We start from the raw sequence: 26,978 nt of genomic DNA on the forward strand, positions 1-26,978 counted from the left end.
ACCTTTAGAGAATTTTTTTTTTTTTTTTAATATTTGGCTGTGCTGGGTGTTAGTTGCAGCGGTTGGAATCTAGTTCCCTCAGTAGGGATCGACCCCAGGTCCTTGTGTTAGGAGTACAGAGTCTTGGACCACCTGGGAAGACCTCCAAGAGAATAATCCTTTATACGCTCTAAATGTCTGCAAATGTCTTCTGGTTTTGCCTCATAATCTTGACTTCTCTTTGTCATGTTGCCTGAAATGACTTATTTTCCTTTAATAAATGAACCAGAGTCCAAAGGCCCCCTGTCATGCCTTCTCCCGCTGTTGCCCTGACCTGGGTGGGGGGAGGGATACAGCTTCTCCCCCAGCCCATCTTCCTGGGTCACTGCTGGCTTCCTGCCTGGATCTGAGGTCTCACTTGGCATCCTGGAGCCCAAAGCACTCACTCTTGGCTCCAGACTAGCGCTTCCTCTTTTTACAGAAACCTGCTCCTCTCAACTCTCCACGGCTCTGACTGATCATCTTTTGTTAATCCTAATAAAGGATGGTTCCAGAGAAGCTACAGAAACCCTGGCCGGCAAGAGGTTATTGGCAGGAAATGTGACAGGGAGGCGTGTGTTCAGGTACACGTGGAATTTATCCAGTGCAGCGGCTGTAGCAACTCTTGAATGAGTCTTCATCCTGGACACTCTTACCTCCAAAAGGCCCCTCAGCTCTTGGCACTGCTCTGCAGCCACAAGAGGTCCCCGTGCCCTCGGTTGTCAGAGACACGGTCCCTACAGTCAGGCAAGCAGTCAAGGATCTCATAGATCCCCATCTTGGAGCTTGAGATGCAAGTTGATTTGCTAGGAATAGTTACAGAAGGAAAGGAACTTTGCTGTTCGGTACTGCCTGTACTGACCCCGGAAAGGCTGCCCATCCTGGAACAGTGACCCCAGCTGCCCTGACCTGCTCCCGTTCCGCTGTGGCCTTAACTCCAGGGAGCGCTGGGCCTTGAGAACAGGCTGAGGTCAGGAGGTCCGGTCCCTTTGGAGGACTCACCCTGAAAGCTAACAGAGAAGGTAAACATTTGTTCAGCACCTACTATGTGCCAGGCTCTGTTCTAGAAGATCTGGGAAGGCAGTGAACAGAGAAGAGGAAGCACCTACTTTCTGAGAACTCATATGCCAGAAAGGGCTGTTATAAACAGATAAACAAACAGTATGTTTGGTAGTGGTCAGCCCGGCGAAAAATAACAGGGGCAAGGAAAGTCAGGAATAACAGGAATGAGAACAGGACATAAAAGACACATTGTGAAGAAATAAATAAAACTATTTGATATGACATCTTGTACATAGAAAATCCTGCAGAATCCACTAAGTCACGGTCAGAACCAATGAAAGAGCTTAGGAATGTTGCAGAATACAGGATCTACCAGATGACGCAAAGCTCAAGAGTGTTTGCATACACTTGCAATGAACAATCCGAAAAGGAAATTGAAAAACAGTGCCATTTACAGTAGCATCAAATAGAATGGAATACTTAGGGATAAATTTAACAAGGGCATTTCGAAACATATTCAAAGCATATTTGTTTCGGCACCCAGGCTTTCCCCGGTTGCAGCACAGGGGGGTCTCTTGTTGTGGAGTGTGGTCCCAGAGCATGTGGGCTCAGTAACTGAAATGAGCAGGTGTTAGGTACCCTTTGGCATGTGAGCACATGGGGTCTTAGTTCCCCGACCAGGGATCGAACCTGTGTCCCTGCATTGGAAGGCAGAGTCTCAACCGCCAGACAACCAGGGAAGTCCCTTGGAAAACTTAGTATCGTTAAGAAGGCAATACTTATCAAATTCATCTATAACTCAGTCCAATCCCTATTAGCACCCTAATTGGCTTCTTTGTAGAAATTTGCAAGCTGATCCTAAAATTCACATGAGTCCTGAATAGTCAAAATAATCTTTAGAAAGAAGAACAAAGTTGGAGGACTCACTTCTCAATTTCAAAACTTACTATAAAGCAACAGTAACTGAGACAGTGTGGTACTGGCTTTAGGATAAACTTACAGGTCAACTGGATAGGCATACGGAAGAGAACAAATTTGAATCTTTTCTTCCCACCATATACAAAAATTAACTCAAAATAGAGACTTAAATGTAAAGCCATAGCTATACAACTTTCAGAAGAAAAGTGAAAGTGAAAGTGAAGTCACTCAGTCGTGTCCCTGTGTGACCCCATGGACTGTAGCCCACCACGCCCCTCCATCTGTGGGATTTTCCAGGCAAGAGTACTGGAGTGGGCTGCCATTTCCTTCTCCAGAGGATCTTCCCAACCCAGGGATCGAACCCGGCTCTCCTGCATTGTAGGCAGACGCTTTACCATCTGAGCCACCAGGGAAGTCAGGGGGTAAATCTTCTTGATCTTGGATTTTCCATTGGATTCTTAGATATGACACCAAAAACACAATCAACAAAAGAAAAAAAAGATACATCAATTGTACCTTATTAAAATTTAAAGCTTTTGGACTTTATTGCAAACTGAATATTTGGTAAGAGACTTAAGATCTAGAATATGTAAAAGACTCTTACAACTGAAGAAGAAGACAAATAACCCAGTGAAAAGATGAGCAAAGGCTCTGAATAGGCGTTTCTCCAAAAAATAGGTACACGTGGACAATAAGCACCTGAAAAGAGGCTCAGCGCTCTTAGCCGTCAGAGAAGCACAAATCTTTTGTTTTCCAAATCTTTGGTTTTCCACAAAGATATCCCACTTCGTACCCATCAGAATAGCTATCATCAAAAAGTCAGATAATAGTGTGCCGGCCAGGGCTCTTGGCTTCCTTAATCAATAGAAATTATTAATAGTAAGAGATCAGACAAGAAATTCCGGCAAGGCTTTGTTGGGGCCCCTGCTGCAGCAGGAGGGAGTAAGAGCAAGTAACAGGTTCCCTACTCGTCCTTTAAGGGGAGCTGCGATATGAAACAGGGCCACCTGAACTTTCCAAGAGCAAGAAGCAAACGTTTGTTGAATTAAGCCAATGAGAGTCATCTTTGGGGGCAGCAAGTATTTTGACTCCAACCTATCATGCCTTCCCCCCCCCATTTTTCATGAGTACAGAGCTTCACAGTACACATTACAGTGTTAGACTCTTTAGGAGAACAATAGCTGGAAACCGACTGTTGCCTCTTGAGTTTAATTCTCCTTGCTGTTGTCGCCTTACCTAACAAGACCGTTTATGCTTTTTTGAATATTCTGATCACTTTCGGGATCATGATAGTAAAGTGCGGGCACATTTCGTAATTTCCGGAAGGCACTCAGTGTAGTTGGGTCAAAGGCCCTCCTGATATTAATGGAGGCAATCTATTCAAGTTCCAATAAATGGAGCTAGACCTTCTCCCATAATTTTTCCAGTAATTGGAGGCAAAAATGTGAACAGTTCATTCAGTGGAGAAGAGCATCCGGCTGCTCTCTGGAAGCCATGAGCACCCACTGAGCTTTGCCTTAAACATTCCTGCCTTTGCTCATTTTCTCTCTTACTTCTGCCCACTCAACTCCGTTCTCACTTTCTTGCTAGCTGGAAACCAGTCTGTGGGATCTAGAACTAAAATGGGGAGAAAGATGTTTAGGATAACCAGGATCATGTTTTATTTTTAACACTAAGCCCACAAACCAACTGTTTTTTACCCATCATATCCCGATTACAAGAAAACCCTTTGAAGATCCATAATAATAACTCATTTTAGTGGGAAAATGAACATCCTGGCAGGTCAGAATTCCACTCCTGAGAGAATCTAAGAGCTGGACATTAATCTTAGCATCTAGTTTTTACCCTGTACTGCCCGTGGCGGATTCATGTTGATGTATGGCAAAACCAATACAATATGGTCAACTAATTAACCTCCAATTACGAGAAATAAATGTATATTAAAAAAAATACTGTGTAAGTAAAAGGAAAGTGAAAGTGAAAGTCACTTAGCTGAGTCTGACTCTTTGCAACCCCAAGGACTGTACAGTCGATGGGATTCTCCAGGCCAGAATATGGAGTGGGTAGCCTTTCCCTTCTCCAGGGGATCTTCCCAACCCAGGGATTGAACTCAGGTCTCCCGCATTGCAGGCGGATTCTTTACCAGCTGAGCCACTACTAGAGAAGCCCAAATACCGTGTAAGGGATTGAAAGAACACTAGTCACTAACCCTTGGGGAAATTCGTCTGCCTTGCTCTCTTCTCATGAAGAGCGGGTGACTGGGCATGGAGATAGTGCTGGTCGCCCCCGATGGTCACCCAGGCACAGAGGGGAGCCCCCTGCTGCAGCACCCCCACATGCCAGCACCCTGCGGGACTGCTGCTTCCTCCCATACCCCTGGGGGATGCTCGGAGCCGTGGGCGGCCCCTGCAAGTGAGGAGTCCTGCGGCTTAAGCTTCATCAGCTTCAGAGTGAATCTACCTCAGTTCTCAACACACATCATAATCCTCCCATGGTCCAGAGAGTTAGCTCTTCTTAAGACTTTGCAGATCAAGAAATAAGGACCACAGAGCCAAGTCCCTTTGCCAGCGTCCTACAGAGAGCCAGAGGCTAGGTGAGCCGCTCTCAGCCCCGGTGCTTTTCTTAGGGGCAGGCAGTTCACGGCTGTTGCTTTCATTGCTTCAGTCTCTCTGACCCAAGAGGCTTAGGCAGGGGGCGGGGGCAGTGGGAAGCCTTGGCGGTTCCTCCTCTGAGCCTTGCTCCTGCCCTGACTTCCCATCCATGGAAGGGCGCCCACCGTCTCCACAGGCACACTTTTTTGTCCTTTATGACCTCCCCAATGAGTGAGGTCCTCGGTGCAAAGTTCACCTCCTTCGCTTGCATAGAACTGCTGGGGGTGACGTGCCCCAACCACAGGCTGGACCATCATGCCCATCCCCAGGGCTTCGTCTGGGTCCTGGGGGCACTGATTTGCCCTCCCCCCAGGATAGGCTGAGGTGCTGTAGCCCGTGCCGCACATCCCTGTCACGATCTCCTCCACTCACTCATTCACTCATTCAATTCATGTTTACTTGTCAGCTTCGTGCTCAACACAAACGGAGGAACAGGTGGGACTATCCTGTAGGGAACAGAGAGCAGGGCTCCTGTGATGGCCAGTGCTACACCACCTTGATGAGGCCAGAGCTCCTAGACGTTCAAACACCAGTCTAGGTGTTGCCGGAGGTATTCTGTGGATGCGATCAAGTCCGTAATCAATTGCCTTTAAGTAAGGAGAATGTCCTCAATAATCTGGGCAGTCTTGGCTCTGTTGAAGAGTCTTGGAAGCAGAGCCGAGGTTTCCACCTGGGATGGCAGCTCCGGCTCACGCAAGCCCCTCCTGACAGCCTCCTCTGCGGACTTCATCTCCTCCCACCGAGCCCTCTCCATCACGGGAGCCAGTTCCTGTGATGAGTCTTCTACTCCCTGTCTCCTCCTGTTTGGACTCTCTACTTAATCCTGATCTATGAATTAACCTGTTTCACCTCTACTCACTTTCGTCAGCCTTCAGCTCGCAGAGAAAAAGTTGCATCCAGGTGTGCTAAGCAATTGGTCGGCCCCCTTGGTGACACTTCCTCTTTGAGATCTGAGCTGGGGATCACCATTTTAGGTGACCTCCAAGTTTCTGGGAATGAGTAGAACGTGGAGATGGAACTCAAAATGGAAAAAGTAGATGTCAGTCCATGGTGGGTCCCTGGTGTGATGAACCATCAAGAGGCCAAAAGGCCTTGAAAAGCACAGCCAGCCAAGTCATCAGTCCCCATCAACAAAGCAAAGGGTGGGTCACACCAGAGAGAGCCCGCCTTACTTGCTTCCAGGTAACCAGCGCTTCTCCACTTTAGACTTTCAAGGTGGAACAGGCTCATACCACTAAGACCCTCATGGAAACCAACGAGAATGGCATTGTGAGTGTGAGTGTGTGTTCTGGGCTCTAAAAGCTCAGGTCTCCTCCCTGATGTAAACACTCTGATGCGTGGGCTTCCCCAGGGCTCTTTCCAACACCAGCATTCTCTGATCCTCTTTATTAACCAACAGCTTGCACATGAATTAGAATGTTTTTCAGAGTAATAAAGTTTGGTCGTGGATTTGGACGGGCTGTCCTCAGAGAAGCTAAACTGATAAAAACCAGCCTGATCAGTGTGTGTGTGTCTGGGGGCTGCAGCCTCCTAATATTTTGAAAACCTACCTCCTGAGAGACATGTGTACAATTCTGGAACTTATTCAGAATCTGAGAGCTCTGCCAGTTACTGTTGATCACAGTTTCCCCGTTTGCTTTTTGAGGACCAGATTGTGAGAGACACCTTCGCTGCTGAGAGAACACTGGTTTTTCTGAGCGTCTCAGTGAGTGTACCTAGACCTGAAGCTTGGAGTAAATGAGTGTGGAAATGTCTAGAAAAGGAAGACCTGTGTGAGGGGAAGGAAAAAGGCAGCCTCCCGATTTGGGTTAAGGTTAGTTTGATGGAGTAATTAATGAAAAGCGATCAAGAGAATGGATTAATTAATTCTCTTTCAAATCCTGCCGTGGAGACACATATCCAGAAAAGGAGGTCAGTGAACCTAAAATCAGGGGAAGAGCTGCCACAGAAGGTGGTTTTAAGCCTCCAAAGCCGCAGCAATCCCAGTGGGGCATAAATAATGCAGTTTTTAATCAAGCCGTCAGCCCCGAAGTCAGATTCTATCATCCCATGTTCTGTCTGTGCTTCAGAATGGCCAGGGGCCTGCAATCCATCTCTAGATGGAAAAATAACTTGTTTCACAGCTTTAGTATGACTCATTCCCAAATCTATATGGACAGCGTGGTGAAGAACAAAATATGAATTATTTTTTAAAGGCTTATGAATTCCTTGTGGCTGGTATCAGTCTTTTGACCACCCGGAATATTCACGAGGTGGGAGGCCTCCGCACTGCCCTTGACTTTGAAAGACGGTCCTCCGAGCCCAGCCGTTGGAATGGCCCCTGTGGTCCCGCAGGCCTCGGCTCAGGTGGTACCCACTCTGCAGGGGGAGACAGAGCGGGCTCTGGGATGCCAGGCTTCGCCCGGCTGGCCCGCCCCCGGCTCGGTGGAGCCCCGCCAAGCCCACAGTTGCTGGTTCTGTCCCCACACTGCCCCGCCCCCGTCGTCAGCCGTGAAAGATGTGTCCAGCTGTCCCGGGTGAGCGGCGCCCGGGACTGCCCCGGTGTGGCCTTAACGTTTAGTAAAGCACAGCCTCTTAGCTGTGAAGCAATTTAGTGAAAGCCTCTCTGGAGCTTAAACTCAGCTATTTTCTGTTTTCTGGTTCTTTATTCCACTTTATTCCTTTCTGGCTGGGCTGTGTTTCCATTTCCTTCAAAAGGCGTGGTTCCTATCTCATCCAGCAGAAATGTCAGTCTTGTTTCTAAAACCGTCCTTTTCTGCTCCCCTACCCTCATGTCTTTATCTTTGGAAAACAGATATTTAGCCCCACAACACGTGGAGGTCCTCTTTCCAGCGCTCTCTTTTAGAATCAGCTGGTCCAGCTCTGAGTCCACAGAATGCTCCTATGCTCTACGTGAAGTTCGACGCATGTATTGATACATTTTGTGAAACAGAATGTGAGCCACTGCCAGTTTTTTGGCCTGTTATTTCGTGGTTTTTTGCATGGGAAAAGCATGACACTGAATTTTGGATGTGCTCTTCTATTTCTTGAACAAACTCTAGCAGTTGCTATCTGTCAGATCCAGGGGATTTCAAACACTGATAGGTGATGTTTTAAAAATGACAGAATATGTATCTGGAAATGTGCTTCATTTCACAAGAGCACCCGTGGTTTCTTGCTGCTGGTATTGGAATGATCGAGCGTTGGACTTTATGCTTTTCCACTCTCATGTTTTCCTGAAACTAGCTGAGTGCATTGAGCCAATTCTGTTGCTGTCAGATGGATTTCCTGAATTGCTGGCTTCAAGTACTTTGCTCCCTTTTCTGACACTCTGCTTCTATTCATAGCCGACAGATAATCGGAAGCCAGGGTCAAGGGCAGCTGTTGAATGCTGATTGGCAGCTGGCAAGGTGTGGCGACTGCCATCTGGTCATGCCAGGTCCAGATAGCACTGCCAGAGTTTACTTAATTCAGGCAGAAGCAGTTAACTCCAGCTTGTGTGCGGAAGCAAACCTAGTTAACCGTTCTGTACACTCCAGGTAGTCAAATTGGTTCCCAAGTTTAGACACAGGTTAGAAATTAAAAACAGCACGGTCTGAAGTCATGGGGTCTGTGCAATACGCCTTTCCTCTCCCTCCTGATTAGGATTCAGAGATAGAAGGATGTGTTTCTCCATCCCTTCCTGACAAATAGCATTGGGTACTTTTAACAGAACATGAACAAGAAAGCTGATTTCTGTAGCTCAGAGGGATGAATATTTTCATAGCTCCCCAAGTATTGGAAGTGAGAGAAATATTACCTCCATCATATGAACCAACATGGCATAATGGATCGGTACCTCCCAGAAATTAGGTCAGCCCTATGAGAAATGGAAATCAGGCTATGAATACTTTAGATGTATGTTTCATAAATACACGCTTCAGAGCTCAACTCATTGCTTTTAAGTGGTGGATTGTAGGTAACCCCGTTTATTTCATGTCCCAGCACTGTAGGGGTTGAAGGGCTGGTGGGAAAAATGCCTCCTCTGGTGGTTAAAGCTTTGCTGGGATTGATACGCAGCATTCTTGGCAAGACATTGCAGATCCTGCTTTGTAATTGCGACTGACTTTCGCAGTGATCTCCACCATTGTTCATCAACAGGCACTGGGAGTGACGGATGCTGCAGTGTATGGGGAACCATCCCATACACCCCATGAGCATTTTCTTCATCCAAGGACTGACACAGCCAACTTCACCAACTTTCCAAGGGAGGGTTTAGAGTTGGATCGCCCTTTTCAGGACAGAAAACTGAGTCCCGATAAGAATAAGTCGCTCTCCGGGAGCCAGGATGACCCTTGACCTCAGCTTCCCTCTCTGAAGTGTAAGCCCCAGGCAGGGGAGGTGCCAAGAAATCCTTCCATCCATCCTTTGGCAAGTTCTCAGGAAAACGAGGCTTTTTGCCTGGAGATAGTCATTTTAATTTGAGGATAAAAAATCAAATCGCTTTGCTCACAAAAGTTTTCTTTGAGGCTCTCCGCATGTAAACTCTCGTCATTTTCATGTCGGAAGACATGTTTTTAAGGGAAGCTGTGTGGCTTGGTAGCTGAGAGCATCTGCTTTGGGGTCCATTTGGCCCAAGGTTGAATCTTTGCTCCGCCACTTACTCTGTGAACTTTGACGACTTGACGTGTTGGAGCCAAGGTGGCCTCATCCGTGAAAAGGGGCTGGTGAGAGGTGGCGGTGTGAACTGGCAGCCCCGCCCGAGCAACGTGCTGCGTCCTGTCATCACCCACTCTCGGGGGTCAGCCAGTGCCCAGGTGCCAGCGGGGAGCTGGTGTGTTACCTCTGGGTTCTGAGCCTGTCTGCGCCTGGCATGGGCTCTGATGATCACCTGGGACACAGACGGGATGACCTATCTGCTGAGCATCCCCCTACAGGACAGGACGACCAGCCACCTACCTGCTGGATGCACACGGCTGCTTGGACTCTGCCCGTTGCCTGCCCCTTCCTCTCCCGTGGCTTCTGGACGGAACCTGTGTTACAGACCACTGCACGGATGTAGGAAACAGACCTACTTTCCAAGGGGGAAGTGGGGAGGGATAAATTAGGATTTGGGGACTGACATTTACACAGAGATCACTAATAAGGACCTACTGTATAGCAGAGGGAATTCTACTCAATAGTCTGTAATGATCTACATGGGAAAAGAAACTCTAAAGGAGTGGATGTATGTGTATGTATAGCTGATTGACTTTGCTGTATAGCAGAAACTAACATAACATTGTAAGTCAACTACACTCCAGTGAAAGTTGATTTTAAGACAGACCACTGTACGGGTATACACAGTGACTGGGAAGTTGCCAAATGTTTACTAGTGTGTGTTTCAAGTTAAAGACACCTCTAATCAAATCCCAAACGGTCTCACTATTAGCCTGTCCAGCTGTGTGTAGAAAGAGATTGTTTCTGAGTTTTGACATGAGAAATGCCACACACAAAAAGAAAGCCCAGACCTTATTAGCAAATTTGATTGATAAATTATGTTTTACTGTGGAAGAGGCCATACAAATGGTTAATGAATATGAAAAAAATGTTTCGCTTTCACTGGCAACTTTTCAAAATGCAATATCAAAGAGCGAGGAAATTGAATTTTCACCAATTAAATTGGCAGATTTAAAAACAAGAAAATTTACTGCTAGTGAGGATGCAGAAAGACAGGTAATCCCACTCGAGCCTGGAAAAAAAATTTAGTGTAATCACCAGGAAATTATTTGCTGATATCTAATAAAAAGCCTTTGAGATACTCATATCATTCAACATAGTCATCCATTTAATGCTTCCTTAAAGTGAATAAAAAGTTATATTCAAAGATATCTGTACCAGTGCTACAATTTTAAATAGGAAGAATTAGAAATAAGCTCAGTACAACAAAAGGATGTTTAAATATGCTCCTTAGAATGAAATATTATGCTGGCATTGAAATGAGATTTTAGCAAGAATCTATGGCCAAACTACTATTTATGAAAAGTTTACTATATGCAGGGTTATTAGGTTAAGCACTCTGAATATACATTACCTCATTTAAACCGTATTATGACAGATTAGTAACCTCCTAACTTCCCACAATTTATCATCTCATTTGAACCTGTATGACAAATGAAAAATGGGAAAAAAACAGTTAACATCAGGGAATACCTTTGATATTCTTTTAAAAAACGACTGGCATACAAAATTGCATGAAGGTTTAGTTCGCCTCTATTAATACAATAAGACCCACCTTCCTGTTGTGAGTAGGGGCCAGAGTTCCAAACTGCGTCAGCTGTAGGGTCCATGTGGTCCCCGAGTCCTAACGCGAAGGTGGTGCCTGGAAAGTGGATACCAGCCCATTCCTCGTCACCCTCCATCCAAACTCACATTATTCCAAGGCTGCAGATGTTTTGGACACGACTGAAGTGACTTAGCAGCAGATGTTTAGGGAAAAACTTAACAAAATATTAACAAATCGTGAGATGTAACTGTATTGTGGTATTTGGTTTTTCCACTGCTGCTGCTGCTGTTAAGTCGCTTCAGTCGTGTCCGACTCTGTGCGACCCCATAGACGGCAGCCCACCAGGCCCCGCTGTCCCTGGGACTCTCCAGGCAAGAACACTGGAGTGGGCTGCCATTTCCTCCTCCAATGAATGAAAGTGAAAAGTGAAAGTGAAGTCTCTCAGTCGTGTCCCACTCTTAGCGACCCCACGGACTGCAGCCCACCAGGCTTCCCCGTCCATGGGATTTTTCAGGCAATCCACAGTGGGCATAAAGTCCTTCTGAAAACTTTAAAGGTGGAAGAGCCATTTGCTTCACAGCTTCTTAAAGGAAGTGGGCAGTTCCTTCTTTCCTCCAGTCCTTTCGTCCTGACGGCCAGTGACCGGCAGGAAAGGGTAAAGGCGAAGCCCCGCCCTCCAGGGGAAGCCAGAGGCGTGTCTGCGTCCGAGCCGCTGAGCGACCCACGTGATGCCTGCGGTGGCTTTGTGGTCACACATGTTACAAGCGGAGAAAAGAGCACGATGGGGTTGGCCAAGCCCTGGGTGTTACCCAACCTCGGGGTGCTACCAAAAATGCTCCGAGCAAAACAGAACGCCAACTGTGTACAAAAGAAAGACATCCGTAGGAGGGAAAGCGCCTTTTCCAGGTTCCCCAGGACCGCAGTGCGGGAGGCAGGACTCGAGGCCCGCGGGGAGCGTCTCCAGGGGCAGCAGGAAGCGGGCTTGCGGCCCCTCCTGCTGCTTGAGGCCTCCTGCTTGCAGCGGCCACTGCCTCTGAAGCGGTCCCCAGGGCAGGGTGTGTCCTCCGCGCCGGCACAAACCCCAGAGACAGGGAGCGGCCGGCTTCCTGAGCGCCGGGGACCCCCACGGGGGGAGGCCTCGGGCCGCGCCCCACAGGAAGCACCCCGCTTTTGTTGAGGCTACAGTGCCGAGGGCCCGCCCTTGTTTGCTGGGGCTTTCCTGCCGGGCTCTGTGGTGAGGTGGCTGAAAGCAGAAGGCTCGTGAGCCCCTGGCCGGGCTCCTCGGCCTAGACGCTGAGGTGCGGTGGGCCGGGGGAACCCACTCGCCCGCCCAGGAGGTGGCCCCGGGCGGGTGGGAGGGAGACAGGCCAAGGATAGCGCTCCAGACGGCGTCCAGGCCAACCTCTCAGAGCACAGCCACGCTCCTTCAGAGCCGTTCACTCTGTGTTCAGCTGGCGCCTACTCAGACGTGTTATAGGCCCTGGGCCTGTGCTGTGCTTAGTCGCTCAGCAGTGTCTGCCGCTTTGCGACCCCGTGGACTGTAGCCTACCAGTCTGTCTATGGAGATTCTCCAGGCAATAATACTGGAGTGGGTGGCCGTGCCCTCCTCCAAGGGGATCTTCCCGACCCAGGGACCGAACCCAGGTCTCCTGCACTGCAGGAGGATTCTTTACCAGCTGAGCCACCAGGGAAGCCCAAGAATACGGGAGTGGGTAGCCTATCCCTTCTCCAGGAGATCTTCCTGACCCAGGAATCGAACTGGGGTCTCCTGCACTGCAGGCGGACTCTTTACCAGCTGAGCTACCAGGGAAGCCCAAGAATATGGGAGTGGGTAGCCTATCCCTTCTCCAGGAGATCTTCCTGACCCAGGAATCGCACTGGGGTCTCCTGCACTGCAGGCGGATTCTTTACCAGCTGAGCCACCAGGGAAGCCCATGGGCCCTGGAGCAACCAAGAGAATTAAGACACCACAGCTACCCTCAGGAATCCAGGGAGGAGGCAGAAGCCGCAGCCTCAGTAATAGACTGAAGACCAGGGGGTCGCAGGCGCTCCCGGGCAGCTCAGGGGGGCGGGGTGCCAGCTGTGTGAGTGCATCTCGGACTCTGATGGGGCTGGGCATCACCGGGGCATCTTGCTGAGGTGCGCATTTCTCATCCAGCAGGTCTGGAGGAGAGCCTGAGATGCTGCGTGTGTGACACGCCCCCCGTGTGACGCTGCCCCTTGTGGCCGCAGGTCCACGCCGTGAGGGGCGGAACCCTAGGAGAGGACTCTGAAGAAGCTCGGCAGGTGCAGACGTGGGACATGGTGTTCCTGAGAGACAGGACCTTCCAGGTGGGCCACTGGGGAAGTGGGGAGGTTGAATTGTCAGAGAGGCTGAGGCTTAATTGGAGGGCCTTGAAATGGCCCTGGGCTTACCTTTTAATTCTATTCAGTTTTAATTCATTCTGTAAGACTCGGTGTCAAAGCCAATATTCTGAGAAATGCATTGCTAACCCTCACCTGATACGGATCCTTCTGCTTAATGGTCTTCTTCACAGGGATCCTTCCCTGCCATGAGGTGATAAGGCTCTCAGAGCAAGCCTGGTGGTGGAGGACCAGGCCCCGTGATTGGGTTCCTCCAGTCCTAGGCTCCAGCTAGGACTTTTCAGCCCCATGGCCAGTGCCTGGTACACAGGGCCAGCTAGAGCTCGTGGTATCTTGAGTTTGAATGAAGGAATGACTATTTACACCTCAGATGTGGCTCAGCAGGAGAACAGCAGAGCAGTTAGGAGTCCAGGCACTGCAGTTAGAATCAGTTCAGTTCAGTTCAGTCGCCCAGTCATGTCCGACTCTTTGTGATCCCATGGACCGAAGCATGCCAGGCCTCCCTGTCCATCACCAACTCCCGGAGTCCACCCAGACTGGCCCTGGTGCAAATCCTGGCTCTGCACTGTGCCAGCTCCCTGGGTCTGGACATACCCTGTGACCTCTCGGGCCTCTGTTTCCTCATCCGAGAAATGGGGATGGTGATAGGACCTGCCTCCAAGAGTTGTTGCGTGTCTGCTGTAATGTATATAAATTGCCCCCAGCAATTGTAAACCTTTAGTACATGTTATCTGTTACTTTTGTTCAGAGCTGAAGTTGACATTTGCCAACTCGACCACGTGTTTCCGCATTTAAAAAAATTTTTACATTGATTTTTGTTGGTGTGTAGACAGCTGACTTACAATATTGTGTTAGTTTCTGTCAACCACTTTTTGACAGGTACAATTTGGGGAGGACGGGCATATTTGTCTAACCTACGGCTTATGACGGAACATCATTTATTTTTGTCATGCCTGCCCTCATTGACACGAATAATGACAGATATTTGTATTAACTTTTATAAAATTCTTCCTTGAACCTAAAACAGGAAAACACATGTAATGAAATAAATAGGGGCCTTGGCAGACTACTTCAAGCAGGGCCCTTAGGTCGGAGCTGGTTTCTCCAGACCAGCCCTGCTGTGTCAGGTGGGAGAATTCAGCTGCCCTAGCACATTCCAAGTGCTCAATGGCCACACGTGGCTCCTGGTTACCAAGCTCGAGAGCCCAGATACGTAGATGCAGAACAGTCCTTGGGACAGCACTGACTTGGAGTGTAAGGGTTCTTTACATTCACCGTTGCAGACTGGGACCTCCCTGGTGGGCTAGTGGTAAAGGATCCGTCTGCCAGTGCAGGGACACTGGCTTGATCCCTGGTCTGGGAAGATTCCACATGCTGAAGGGCAGCTAAGCCTCCTGCAACCACAACTCCTGAGCCTGCATTCTAGAGCCCAGAAGACAAAGCAAGAGAAGGCCCCACAACCAGAGGCCTGAGCACTGCAATAGAGAAACTCCACGCACAACAATGAAGACCCAGTACAGCCCCAAAGTTTTTTACATTAAAAAAAAAAAAGACTTGCAGACTGTAATTGAGATACTCAGAGATGGCAAAATCCAGAAGTCACGCAATGAGGATGTTGCAGAATTGAGCACAAAAATTAGGAAATGGTAAAGGGTACGTTTGCGTTTAGACGACAAAGTTTAACTCTACATTTTTTGTTCCATGGCTATTATTAACTAGACACTTACTCTTTGTATAGCTCTAGACTGGCGGCTCTAGGGAGGATAGTAATGTCTGGCAGATGCAATCAGTGATCCCAAATTGCTTGCCATTGAGTTGCATGGATACCAAGGATATAGAAGAACACTAAACAGCAACTCAAGGAGGAGTGTGAAGAAGACCGGGTGAGATGCTGTGAGACCAGAGTGGATCTGAAAAAAGGTTGTGATGCTTGACTTTCCCAGGACAGGAGACACAAGTAGAACTGAGTCAAAGAGGCAGAAACGGGCGTGATCTGGTGGGAAGCCGGAGGCGGCTACTCTAGGTGAAACAGAAATAGTACTTGGCAGTCACACTGGAAATGGAGCTGGGGCCAGATTTTGGAAGAACTTGAGTGACAATGTAAGATGATTCGACTTTTTCCAATAGACAGCAGGAGCCACGGAATGGTTGTGAGCAGGAGAGCACAATCCCACAGGTAGCATTTTGCCAAGGTGAGTCTGAAAGTGAAAGTGTAGATGCTCAGTCATGTCGCTCTTTGCGACCCCGTGGACTGTAGCCTACCAGTCTCCTCCATCCAGGGGATTCTCCAGGCAAGAATACTGGAGTGGGTTGCCATTTCCTTCTCCAGGGGATCTTCCCGACTCAGGGATCAAACCCGGGTCTCCCACATTGCAGGCAGATGCTTCACCCTCTGAGCCACCAGGGATGCCAGGTGAGTCTGGCAGGGGTTAAAAAAACTGGACTGGAGGAACCCAGCCATCTCTGCTGGGACACCAGCCCAGAGGTTCCAGGAAAAGTGCAGGTAGGAAAGGAGAAGGACCAGAAATAGGTCAATGCAAAGGGCAATGGAAAGAGAGGCGATAATAAGGAAGACAGGTTTTCACTGAACAGGGGGCAGCAGAAGTGCAGACAAAGATGGCTGGCTTGTTTCAGATGTTTGGAGTTTAGGAATTTGGGAGTTTAGGAGTTTGCAATTTGGAAGGGGAATCCTCCGAGATGTAGCTTCATCAGATCCCTTCACATACCTCCTTTAACTACTATGTAATGTTATTCTGTGCGCTGATCATCTAACTCTTGGCAGTGACTGCCTCTACCCAGCTTTACTTCCTTCCCCAGGGGCCCTAGTTTAAGTACCATGCGTGCTGTCATATAGGCACAACCGTGAGTAGAACAGATAGCCGTGGGCAGCTGCTGTAGAGTACAGGGAGCTCAGCGCCGTGCTCTCTGAGGACCTGGGTGGGGGTGGGGGTGGATAGGGGAAGGGAGGCTCACAAGGGAGGGGATTTGTTGTTTGTTGGTGCTCAGTCACTAAGTCGTGTCTGACTCTGAGACCCCATGGGCTGCACACCAGGCTTCCCTGTCCTTCACTGTCTCCCAGAGTTTGCTCAAACTCACGTGCATTGATCCCCTGAGGCTCAGCGGTAAAGAACCCGCCTGCACTGCAGGAGGGTGGTAGGAGCTGTGGGTTCAATTCCTGGGTCGGGAAGATCACCCGGAGAAGGAAATGGCAGCTCACTCCAGTGTTCTTGCCTAGGAAATCCCGTGGGCAGAGGAGCCTGGCAGGCTCCATGGGGTTGCAAAAGAGTCGGACATGACTTAGGGGCTAAACAACCTGTCCATTGAGTCGGTGATGCCACACAACCATCCCATCATCTGTCACCCGCTTCTCCTCCCGCCCTCAATCTTTCCCAGCATCAGGGTCTTTTCCAATGAGTCAGCTCCTCGCATCAGGTGGCCAAAGTATTGGAGTTTGAGCTTCAGCATCAGTCCTTCCAATGACTATTCAGGACTGATTTCCTTTAGGATTGACTGGTTGGATCTCCTTACTGTCCAAGGGACTCTGAAGAGTCTTCTCCAGACCACAGTTCAAAAGCATCAGTTCTAGGGAGGGGATATCTACACACATATGGCTGATTCACTTTGCTCCACGGCAGAAACTGGTGCGACATTGTAAAGCGCCTATCCTCCAATTAAAAAAAAATTACCATGCGTGGAAAAAGTGCCCAGTTAGTGAACAGCTGTTCCACAGTTAACTGTAGAGCCAGGCCCTATGATCTAAACCTACCCTTTACACGTACTGAGATAAAGAGAAGAAGGGATTGTTTGTTCGTTTCAAAAATAAAAGTCCTGAGAAAACATTAGATTCTGTTGGTGAATAGAGATGAATGTCTATAAAATGCCAATTGTTTGCAAAATGGAGATGCAAATATCGACCTCAGAGAGTACTGAGGATTAAGTGAGGGGCGTGCAAACTACCTTACAAGTAGTAAGCCATCCATAAATGATGCTTGATTCTAATCTGATGAGCTGAACTAACACGCTTGGGATCAGGAAACCCTATATATAGTTTTATGGCTTCCACTATCTCTCCACTCATGCATTCAATGGAGGCCATAAAAGAGGGAAGTTCCAATGTTATTCCGGATCACTCTGGGCAGAATTGTTAAAGGTCTTATTTGTTCAATCAGGCAGAAGCCAGGGAGGGCCCAGCCCCAGGGGTCATTCTCACGCCTGAGGGTTTCTGGCTCAGCCCTCGTCTGTTCCTGCTTCTTTGACTCTTGGGCTGTGGGGTCGCTGTCAGTGGAGTGCTGGAAGGTAAGACGGAGAATGATATTAAAGAAAAGTTTCTAGGAGGGGGTGACATAGCTATTCGTGTAATGTGGCTGGTTTCATCAGTTAGAGAAAATCAGAGTCGCTGCATCCAGATTCAGGGTGCCGGCTACTGCCAGCGCCCACCGCAGGCTGGGCCAGGCACCCTGAGCTGGAGACCACAGCCTCCACCAGACGCTCCCATCTAGTTCTCCCTTTTGGGCGTCACCCTGCAAAAGACAGTCAGAAAAAGCTGTTTAATAGACCACCTTCAACTAGCCAGGGGCCCTCAGGGTACTCGTTTCACCTGAAGAGGAAGTCTGAACTTCTCTGCTTGGCTTCCCTCCCACAGTCTCGCCCACGATGTCGGTCCAACCATATCTTCTCATCTTCCAAGTGCATCCCCAGCTCCGGTAAGGAGGCGGCTTGCAACTTACTTATGGAAAAACCCAATCCTTGCTTCCCTCTGTGCTTTGGCCGCTGCCCTTATCCAGAATGAGCTCACCGTTGCCTTCTGCTTTGCTAGATTTTACTCCTTGAAGACGCAGTCAAGACCTGCCTCCCCCACGAAGCCCCTTTCTGATGACTGCAGCCGGTAGGCAGGTCCCTTTCTCTGGCCTCCTGCTGTTCTCGTTTATGCTGACCCGTTTCATGTCTGCCGTGTCTTACTTGTGTTTTCCGACCAGACTGAAGTCAGAGTTCATGTCTTGCCCTTCAGATAACATCATTGAGATCGAAGTTAGAGCTCTGTGACATTCACAAATCCTACCTCTGATTCGGGCTTTTCAAAGTGACATCTGAGAGACTTGAAGAAAAGATTCCTCTTGAGATCCCCAGGTCCCAGTCGTTGGAAACCTGGCAACGAGCTGCCAGGTCATGGTGAAGAGGAACATTCTAGATTGGCTTGTCATCACTCGTGACTGTCTGAAAGCTCAGCCACTGGGGCAAACAGTCCTGGGATAGGCCATCCCTGCCCCACAGCAAAAGGAGTTTGGTCCTTGAGGGAAACTTGGAAAGCACAGAATGATACCAATAACATAGAAATAATCTCTAATCCTGCCAGACAAAAAGTAGCATCGCTAACCTTGGTGTGCTTTCCAGACTCCCAGCCCCACGCACTCAGGTAGACAGATAGTCTGTCCTTGTTGAGATCACGCTATATGCTGAGTTGGGTAACCTACTCTTTTCACAGATAATTACACCACGGTTGCTAAAACTCCTCCTGAATATATTTATGAAGTTTCATCCCCAGGAACAGACTTTGAGATGCGCGTTGGTGTGCAGGGTATTTCTTAGGTGGAGACCTTGAAATCAGCAGCTGCAGAAAGGGAGAGAAGGAGGCAGGATGAGACAGAGGGAGCGGCTGAACTGGGATGTAGGTGGGCTTCCAAGCCGGGTCTGGCCGCCCGCCCCTCGAAAGTTGATGCTCAGGAGACAAGGGTTGGTAGCTAAGGAAAGGTTGCTTCTTTTAGGAAGCTGACAACCTGGGGAGAAGGTAGATTCGTGTCCCAAAGCCCACTGCCAATCGGGGCAAGGGGGAGTTTCAGGGCTGGGGGTGGGAATTATGTGCAATCGTCTCAAAATTGACCCTGAAGGGGTCTGATCACATCATCTTGACTGTTTCAAGTGCAGTTAATCCTCAGTTGCCGGGTTGGTTTGTTCCCATTCCTGGAGTCCAGTTCTCGGAAGTGTGTAAGATAAAGCAGCTTAGGTCATGGCTGCAGTCTGGTCATCATGTTGTTAACTTCTACAGGGTGGAAGTTTCCGTATCTGTAAAGCTGCTCAAAGCACGTGACTCAGGATGTTATCTGTAGCCCTTGAGAAGGAGCTAAAGACCTTTGCCTTTGTTGAATGACTCCTGTATGCTGCTGTGTTCAGTTGCTTGAATCATATCCGACTCTTTGTGACCCCGTGGACTGTAGCCCACCAGACTCCTCTGTCCATGGGATTCTCCAGACAAAAATACTGGGGTGGGTGGCCATGCCCTCCTCCAGGGGATCTTCCTGACCCAGGGATTGAACCCACCTCTCCTGTGTCTTCTGCATTGCAGGCAGATTCTTTGCAACTGAGCCACCAGAAAAGCCCATTTAATGACTCAGCTATTATTATTTTGTCCTGTTTGACTGTTTTTCTTTGCTTTTGCATTTTTTCATTCTCTGATTGAATTTATCCTTTGGCTAACATTTTTCTACAGACAATAGGCAGGTGGAGGACATGGGTGGGGGTGGGGGAACTCTATCCTGGGAAGGCCCCATGGAGTCCTGCTCTGTTACAGGCCCACCGAAGGCCTCAGGGAACCTCATGGGGGACTCTGGATCAGCAGTAGCCCTCCCCAGCTGTCCCGGGTTGGAGTGAGGGGGCTGGACCTTTATATCCCCAGGGGGACTGCTCACTGATTCTAGACTGCCCCAGAAAGTTCACATGATTCAGGCTAGGTAGGGATCTTAAGCTGAGGGAGTCTTCAAAGGAAGGTCAGAGCTGATGGCTGTCTCAGAGCAGTATCCCTAGAAGCTAGGAGAATAATTCCTTCATCGCCAGAGAGGGCGGATATGGGCAATAGGTCAAAGCCTCTGCACTCATAGTACCACGCTGGATAGCCAAGAGTGGACTTCCCAGGTGGCGCTAGCAGAAAGAACCCGCAAGAGACACAGGTTCAATCCCTGGGTGGGGAAGATCCGTTGGAGGAAGGCATGGCAAACCCACTCCAGTTTTCACACCTGGAGAAGCCTATGGACAGAAGAACCTGGCGGGCTACAGTCCATGGGGTCGCAGAGAGTCAGATAGGACTGAAGCGACTGAGCGCGCACACATGCACGGCCAGCAGGAATGATAGCTGAAACTGCGTCCTGACCACACAACAGCACTGTGTTCGGGGCTCTCAGCCCACGACTATTCAGGGAGGTGATTATTAATGGGTCCTCCTTATCGATGAAGACATCAGATGGCCAGCTACTCACTGGGTCCCACCACCGATAAGCTGGGGAGCCAGAATTTGAATCCTAAATCTTTGTTTGGTTAAGTACATAAGAGTGCTTTCAGGTAAGAGTTTAAGGTTCCAGGCAAAAACATTGTTACATGCTCAAGTGATAAGTGGTATGCCACACCTTGTTTTCATCTTCATGATGGACTAGAAGGATGGGATTTTCAGAAATGGCAAAAACATTCTTAGCCCCCAGATTAGGAACACTTAAGTAACTACAGGGGCCACATCTTTCAGAGTTGTCAATAAAGAGTGATGGAGACTGTTCCCTTCAAAGTCTTTTATTCAAAACACAGAACAGCATCTACATGTGGACGTGAAACCCTCCAACTTAACCTGCCTCGTTTTTCTACCATGCACTTCAAGGATTGTGTTTCCTGCACGTGAGGGTCTTGTTAGGCTCATACGTGGCCCACCAGATCCTTTTAGCGTACCACATCTACTGTTATTTCCTGGTTTTGGAAGAACTATTCCAATTAAGGGATCATAAAAATTAACATTTAATTCTTTATGCTACTGTAGATGTTAAAAATCTTTTGGTGAAATTCATCATTCGTTCTTAACTTCATTCCACCGTTTGACTAGGTTTTTCCACACGCCTACCCAGAGTTTTCATAATTTTTAAACAGCATCTTCTGAAAAGAGAAAGACTTCACCAATTTTTTTTTTAACCCCTCTATTTGTCATCCTGTAATCTACACATGCAGCTCTTTAGTCGAGATGAGTACTGTTTCAGGGCGATGGCATTTATTTATTTGCCCCACTTAAGCATCAGCACAAAAATTAAAATGCAGGGTCAGTTATCGCTGGGGAGTGTTCTCAGCACGGTAATGCGGTTGCCAGGCAACCTGTGGGCGGGCGTTAGATAGAGGAAGGGAAAGCTCTCAGCCTGCACTTCAATAGCAGTATTGGCTTTCATTTCAAACGTGCTAAATAATAGGTCCATGCAATGCAATTCGCCTCCTTTAGCCCAATTTGCTTGCTTTTCTTCTTGAATGGAAAATTAATCTGGTTTAGTACCGGGTAACATTTGCAACCATACAGTCTCTGCCAGGCACTAAAAGAAAAAAAAAAGTGTTTTCCACTTTGGGAAAGAAGGAAGGTCTGTTTTTTCTTCATGTTTCACAATCTTTCCATCTTTCCTTCGTTCTTCCCTCCCTTCTTTTCTTTCTCTTTCCCCATCTTGCTCTTTCAGTAAACAGAGCACAGGCTCGAGGCAATGGATTGACGAGTTCAGGGGAAAAAAGCGCCCCAGCCAGCACTTCATGAGCTGTGAACACCCTCACGTCTTCTGGAAAGCCATGTTTAATAATTTCGATGTGTTGCCTTCTATTCTGGAGCTTCTTAAACACACACAGACATCGATCAAAACGCCTGCCGTTAGAAAGTGCCTCAAGCCAAAGAGGCTGGTCCTGGGGTCCGGGGTGGGGTTAGAGGTAGGAGGGATCCCCGGGTCCTTAGGAGGAGAGGCAGCGATATAGAGGCAGTAGAGTCCTGGGGGATTTGGCCGGAGGGCGAAGGGCACTCCTTTCCTCCCGAAGCCCAGAACCCTCCTCCAGGCTAGGCTCACGCGCGGGGCTAACGCAGTGCTCACGGTGGGCCAGCCTGGCCCCGGGTAGGTGCTCAGCAAACGTGCTGGCGACGCACACATGTGCGGAGCCCGGATACAGGAAGCACTGTCGGACAGCTGCGCCCCGTCACGGCGCTGTAGGGGAGCGCATTTTGGGCCTCATGTAATTTCCTGTTTCAGGGATGCAGAAAAGGAACTAGCAGCCAAGGCTGGCAAGCTGTTCCTGGCTGAATGCGAACCAGGCTTCAGCTCTGCATCCTCAAAAAACTCCTTTCCTGTGTTTTTTCTCCTTGGAGTTTTCATCTGTGTGCTCTGAGGTTTCAAGAGCTTCAAAGAGTGGGCTCAGGGTTACCTTTGGAATAGCTCTCGCAGGATTCCCATGCTCTTTTGGGTTTGACAAACCTGGCCCAGGCCAAGGACGCCACGATGCTAACTTGAGGTTCTTTTTGAAAGCACCTCTCCTCTCCTGTCTTTCCTTCCATTGCTGTAAGTGGTTTAGATCCTGACTGCCCCAGGGGTGGGCACTGGTCCAGCCTGCTAACAGGGCTTCCTGCTGGAGACTCCTACCCACAGTCTGCCACTGTGTCCTCACAAACTTTTCCTTCCACAGGCTGCCATTTGCAGAAGCCTCTCCGCTTATTTGTCCTTTCTCTTGAATACCACGATCACATCAGGTCTGTTCACAGTCACAGACGACAGAACTCCCCAGCCAGGGTGCCTTGGCACGGAAGCCAGGCCGCCTCGGTGGTCTGCAAGGGTCTTCTCCCAGGTCTAGGAGCGCTGAGAGTCAGAAGCAGCGCCCGTGACGTTTCACTTGACCAGCTTACCCTCCACTGTGCTCGAGCAGTTGAATTTGTGAACCCAACACAGTGTTTGGCATTGATCTGGTCGTAGGCAGTCACGGGGAGAGGCACAGTCAGGAGCCGAAGAGAGAGAAGAAATAGAGGCAAAGAGAAGGTGAGACAGTCAAGGGAAAGCCGGCAAGGAGAAGGGACCATCAGCAGAAGCATGGAGAAAGAGATGGAAGAAACCCGGCAGAGGCCCCACGAGAGGACCTGGTAACCTCAGTGCAAAAAAACAAACTGCTTTCAGGTGACTAAGAGGTAATCGGCCGCAGAATAAGGGAATCGGGGATACTGGGAGAGCACGAAAGCCCAGAGCAGGAGAATGTGGTCAGGCTTGTGGGCGAGAGAACACCCGCTGGGGTCAGCAGGCATTGACCAGAGCAAGGCAGATCGAAGGGACTGGGATGATCACTCCTCCTCTCTCTCTTTCTTCTATTTCTGACATTCTCTACCCTTCTCCCCGTCTCTTGGGTAGCTTATCTGCCTTTTGCTCTTTCTTGAGTCAATCAATCAATCAATCGATCAACTTCTCTTCTCCTTTTCCTCTCTTATCTCAAAAGTGTTTTGCAAGTTACAGTTATTGACTTATTAGTAGGTTATGAAGCTAGTGTTGCAGGTTATAACAAGCAGTTTATAAAACACTGAAATAGGATAGAATATATAGAATAATGTACAATAAAATAGAAAACAGTGCGTCTTAGGGTAGGGATAAACTTTTGTGTTTAGTAAAGTTATATGTGTGTTGTGAGTATCAGTGTGTAAAATTATTTTCATGTTGTATAGTATAGCCCAAAATTTTGAAGGCCACTGGGATATAATTTACAACCAAAGAAATCTCTTCATTATTTGATATAGCTAATAATAAGAAAGAAGATAATAAGATAACAATAAGATAATAATAAAAAAGAAATCTTTTTATTATTTGATATGGCTAATAATCTTTTTCTGATGAGTACTTTTAAGAGGATCATATTGATTAAGTTTTAATATTTCTTTTTCTCAACTTCTATCCCCACCCCCAAGGTCAGGAATTTTTCAATTACTTTTTCCTAGAATTTTTTCTCTTTGTGGATTAGCATCCATGGAAAGAAAATCTGTTCTTTAGTTGAAAAACCTCATTAAATCCAGAATTCACATAAGTACTTGCTTCAGTTCAGTTCCACAGGCAATATTTATCACCTGGATGCAAACCAATCCTGATGGTTAGGTTGTTGTCTCAGAAAGGGTGAATTTCATTAACCACTCTTGGATGGCGGGCAACAGGGTGTTGAGAAGTGTACTTAATTAAATTTATACTACATATGGAGGGTTTTCTTGGGATGAGGAGAGCGACAGGGAACCCTCACTCCTGCGTTGTACTTGCCTCTGTCCTTGAGTTCAAATCGGTCCCACCTGTCAGAGGACGGCATGCCATCTCCTTCATGAGTGCTAGCTCACGAGTCAGTAGAGTTAACTGTATACAGCCTGTGCGGGTGATTCCACCATCCTTTTTATCTCGACTGTGTTACAAATCTTAAAAGCCTTCCATACTTGTTGAATCAAAATTAAACCAGCAAAGTGTATACAAAGGAGAATCTTCAAGTGTTCTCCCATCTCCTCTAACCCCACAGCTCCCAGCTCAGGCCTCTTCACAAGATGATGTCGAGGACTTGCTGATGTGTCTCCTTCTGGATACAGAGCAACTTAACTCAGAACTGACCGTGCGTCTGAGTCTCCTGGGGTCTCGTTAATGCTGATTCTGACTCAGCAAGGTGGGGCAGGGCTAGAGACTCCCCTCTTCTAACAAGCTTGCAGGCCCAGGAACCACACCTGTTGTGGCCATACCGCTCGCTGTCCAACACAGCAACCATGCACCACGTATGGCTGTTTAAATTTCAAAATTTATTAAAATTAAATAGAGTTAAAACTCCCATTTCCTCACTCGCAGCTGCCACATCTTGAAAGCACGCTTGTCATACATGGCTGTTGGCTACTGGGTTGGGCAGCATGGATAAAGAACATGTTTTATCACAGCCAGTCCTGTTGGACAGAGTGTGCTTCCAGCTCTCCCTAGGTCAGTACTAACATACACCCCGCTTCCTGTGGGCTTAAAAATCGGTGAGCAGGGACTTCCTTGGTGGCCCAGTGGTTAAGACTCTGTGCTTCCAATGCAGGGGGCGCAGCTTCCATCCCTGGTTAGATAAGATTCCAAACATGCTATATGGCAACCACAACAAAAAGATGACCGAATTTCGTGAGAATTCATTCTCCTCCGAACAGACATACAGTGAGTTTTAAACAGAGAAAGCTGGATGAGTGTGAAGGGTAGCCACTGCCTCCCCGTGAGCGCCGTGAGAGACACAGCTCTGGGCAGGACAGAGGTGGGCTGTGGCCACCTTTCCGTGGGTGCCTCACGCAGACAGTGGACCGGTGCCTATTTCAAGGCACCACTGGTCTCCCACCATCTAACCGATCAGTCCATTAGCCCTGGGATGCAGGCCGACCTCCCTTCCTCATTCTTAACCTCATATGGAAATGCTAGTCTCTTAGGACAGGGGAATGCACGACAGGCTGTCACCGTGAAGATGCTGCAACAGTTACAGCGTGTGATAATAGGTACATGGTCAGACGGGTCACGGAACCCTCCAACCACTGAAGAAACTTTCCTAAGGCTATTGAGTGATGTCGGCTCGTACTTAAATGAGAAATGAAAACCATGTGTCTCCAAAACTACCTTTATTCTGGGTGATGGCAGTGTGGGTGATTTTCGTGTTCTTTATACTTTCCTATATTTTCCACACTGTTTATGTTAGACTTGTTAGTGTTTTTTTCTCTTCACCCTGAAGTCTTTCAGCATGTATTTTCTAGGACCTAGGATATCCTCTTACACAACCACAGCAAAGTTGCTGAAATCAGGAAATTTAACATTGATACAGAACCATTCATATTCATGTTCAAATTTTTATCCTATCATGCTCCCCCGCACCCCCGGAATCTATCCAGGATCAAAGCCAGAATTTCATGGACTATATTACTTTTTAATTGGAAATACTAAACAACTTTTTAAAAAACTTTTTTATGTGAACCATTTTTTAACACTCTTTATTGGATTTGTTACAATATGGCTTCCATTTTATGTTTGGGTTTTTTTGGCCCCAAGGCATGTAGGATCTTAGCTCCCCCACCAGGGATGGAACCCCACTCACTGCATTGCAAGGCGACATCTTAACCACCGGAGCACCGTGGAAGTCCCAACGTTTTTCTCTTTGAATCAGAAGACATTTGGTTGTAAACAAGTGTCAGGGGAAAGGAGAGAAAATATCCTCTTAGATGCTATCTTGGATTTTCCCTGTTCATATCATATATACTTCCTTTTGATCACTCTCAGTGTTTCTTTCTTTCTTTCTTTTTTTTTTAGCTGTTGCTTTATTTGTATTATATGCTTACATAGAGTAGGTGGCAAGGGACATTAAAGCCAGGTGAAATTTTTGGTGTCCACTAAATAAAATGTTTCTAGTGAGTGAAGGATGAAGGCTGACTTATTCACTTATTCAATCACTCATTCATTCAATAACGGTTGTTGGGTACCTACTGTGGTTCACACAAAACACAGGTCTTGAAATAAAATGATTTAAGCTTGTCACTTCAGAGCTCAAACTGCATAGCCTGTCTCCATGTCAGTAGAGCTGTTCGTTGACCACCTCTGACCAATAACTGGCTCTCTGTTGCTTATGGAAACATACACATAGACACACGCAGAGATACACACACACACACACACACACACATACACACACATACACACATACACACACACACACACACACACACACACACATACACACACCACACACACACACACACAAACACACACACACATACACACACATACACACATACACACACACACAAACACACACACACACACACACACATACACACATACACACACACATACACACACATACACACACACATACACATACACACACACACACATACACACACACACACACACACACACCCTCCCACCCACCCAGAGGGGTCAGGGAGGTAATAGAACAAAAGCATAAGATCCCACAGTCTTAAGAGGATACATCTGATTTAAACACAAGCAATGAAATCTTGATTAGGTGAG

The 26,978-nt window shown here is 48.0% G+C and overlaps 1 long non-coding RNA gene across 1 annotated transcript in view; it reads left to right on the forward strand.

The window, feature by feature from the left end:
- The first annotated feature begins 11,141 nt into the window (after positions 1-11,141).
- Positions 11,142-26,978, forward strand: part of LOC101907852 (uncharacterized) — a 40,354-nt gene continuing 24,517 nt past the window's right edge. Inside the window, exons 1-2 of the long non-coding RNA XR_009496021.1 lie at positions 11,142-12,110; positions 12,974-13,143. This is a non-coding gene — a long non-coding RNA (uncharacterized lncRNA). The remainder of the gene's footprint in view (positions 12,111-12,973; positions 13,144-26,978) is intronic.

This window comes from Bos taurus, chromosome 1 (assembly GCF_002263795.3).
Source record: "Bos taurus isolate L1 Dominette 01449 registration number 42190680 breed Hereford chromosome 1, ARS-UCD2.0, whole genome shotgun sequence".
NCBI lineage: Eukaryota > Metazoa > Chordata > Mammalia > Artiodactyla > Bovidae > Bos > Bos taurus.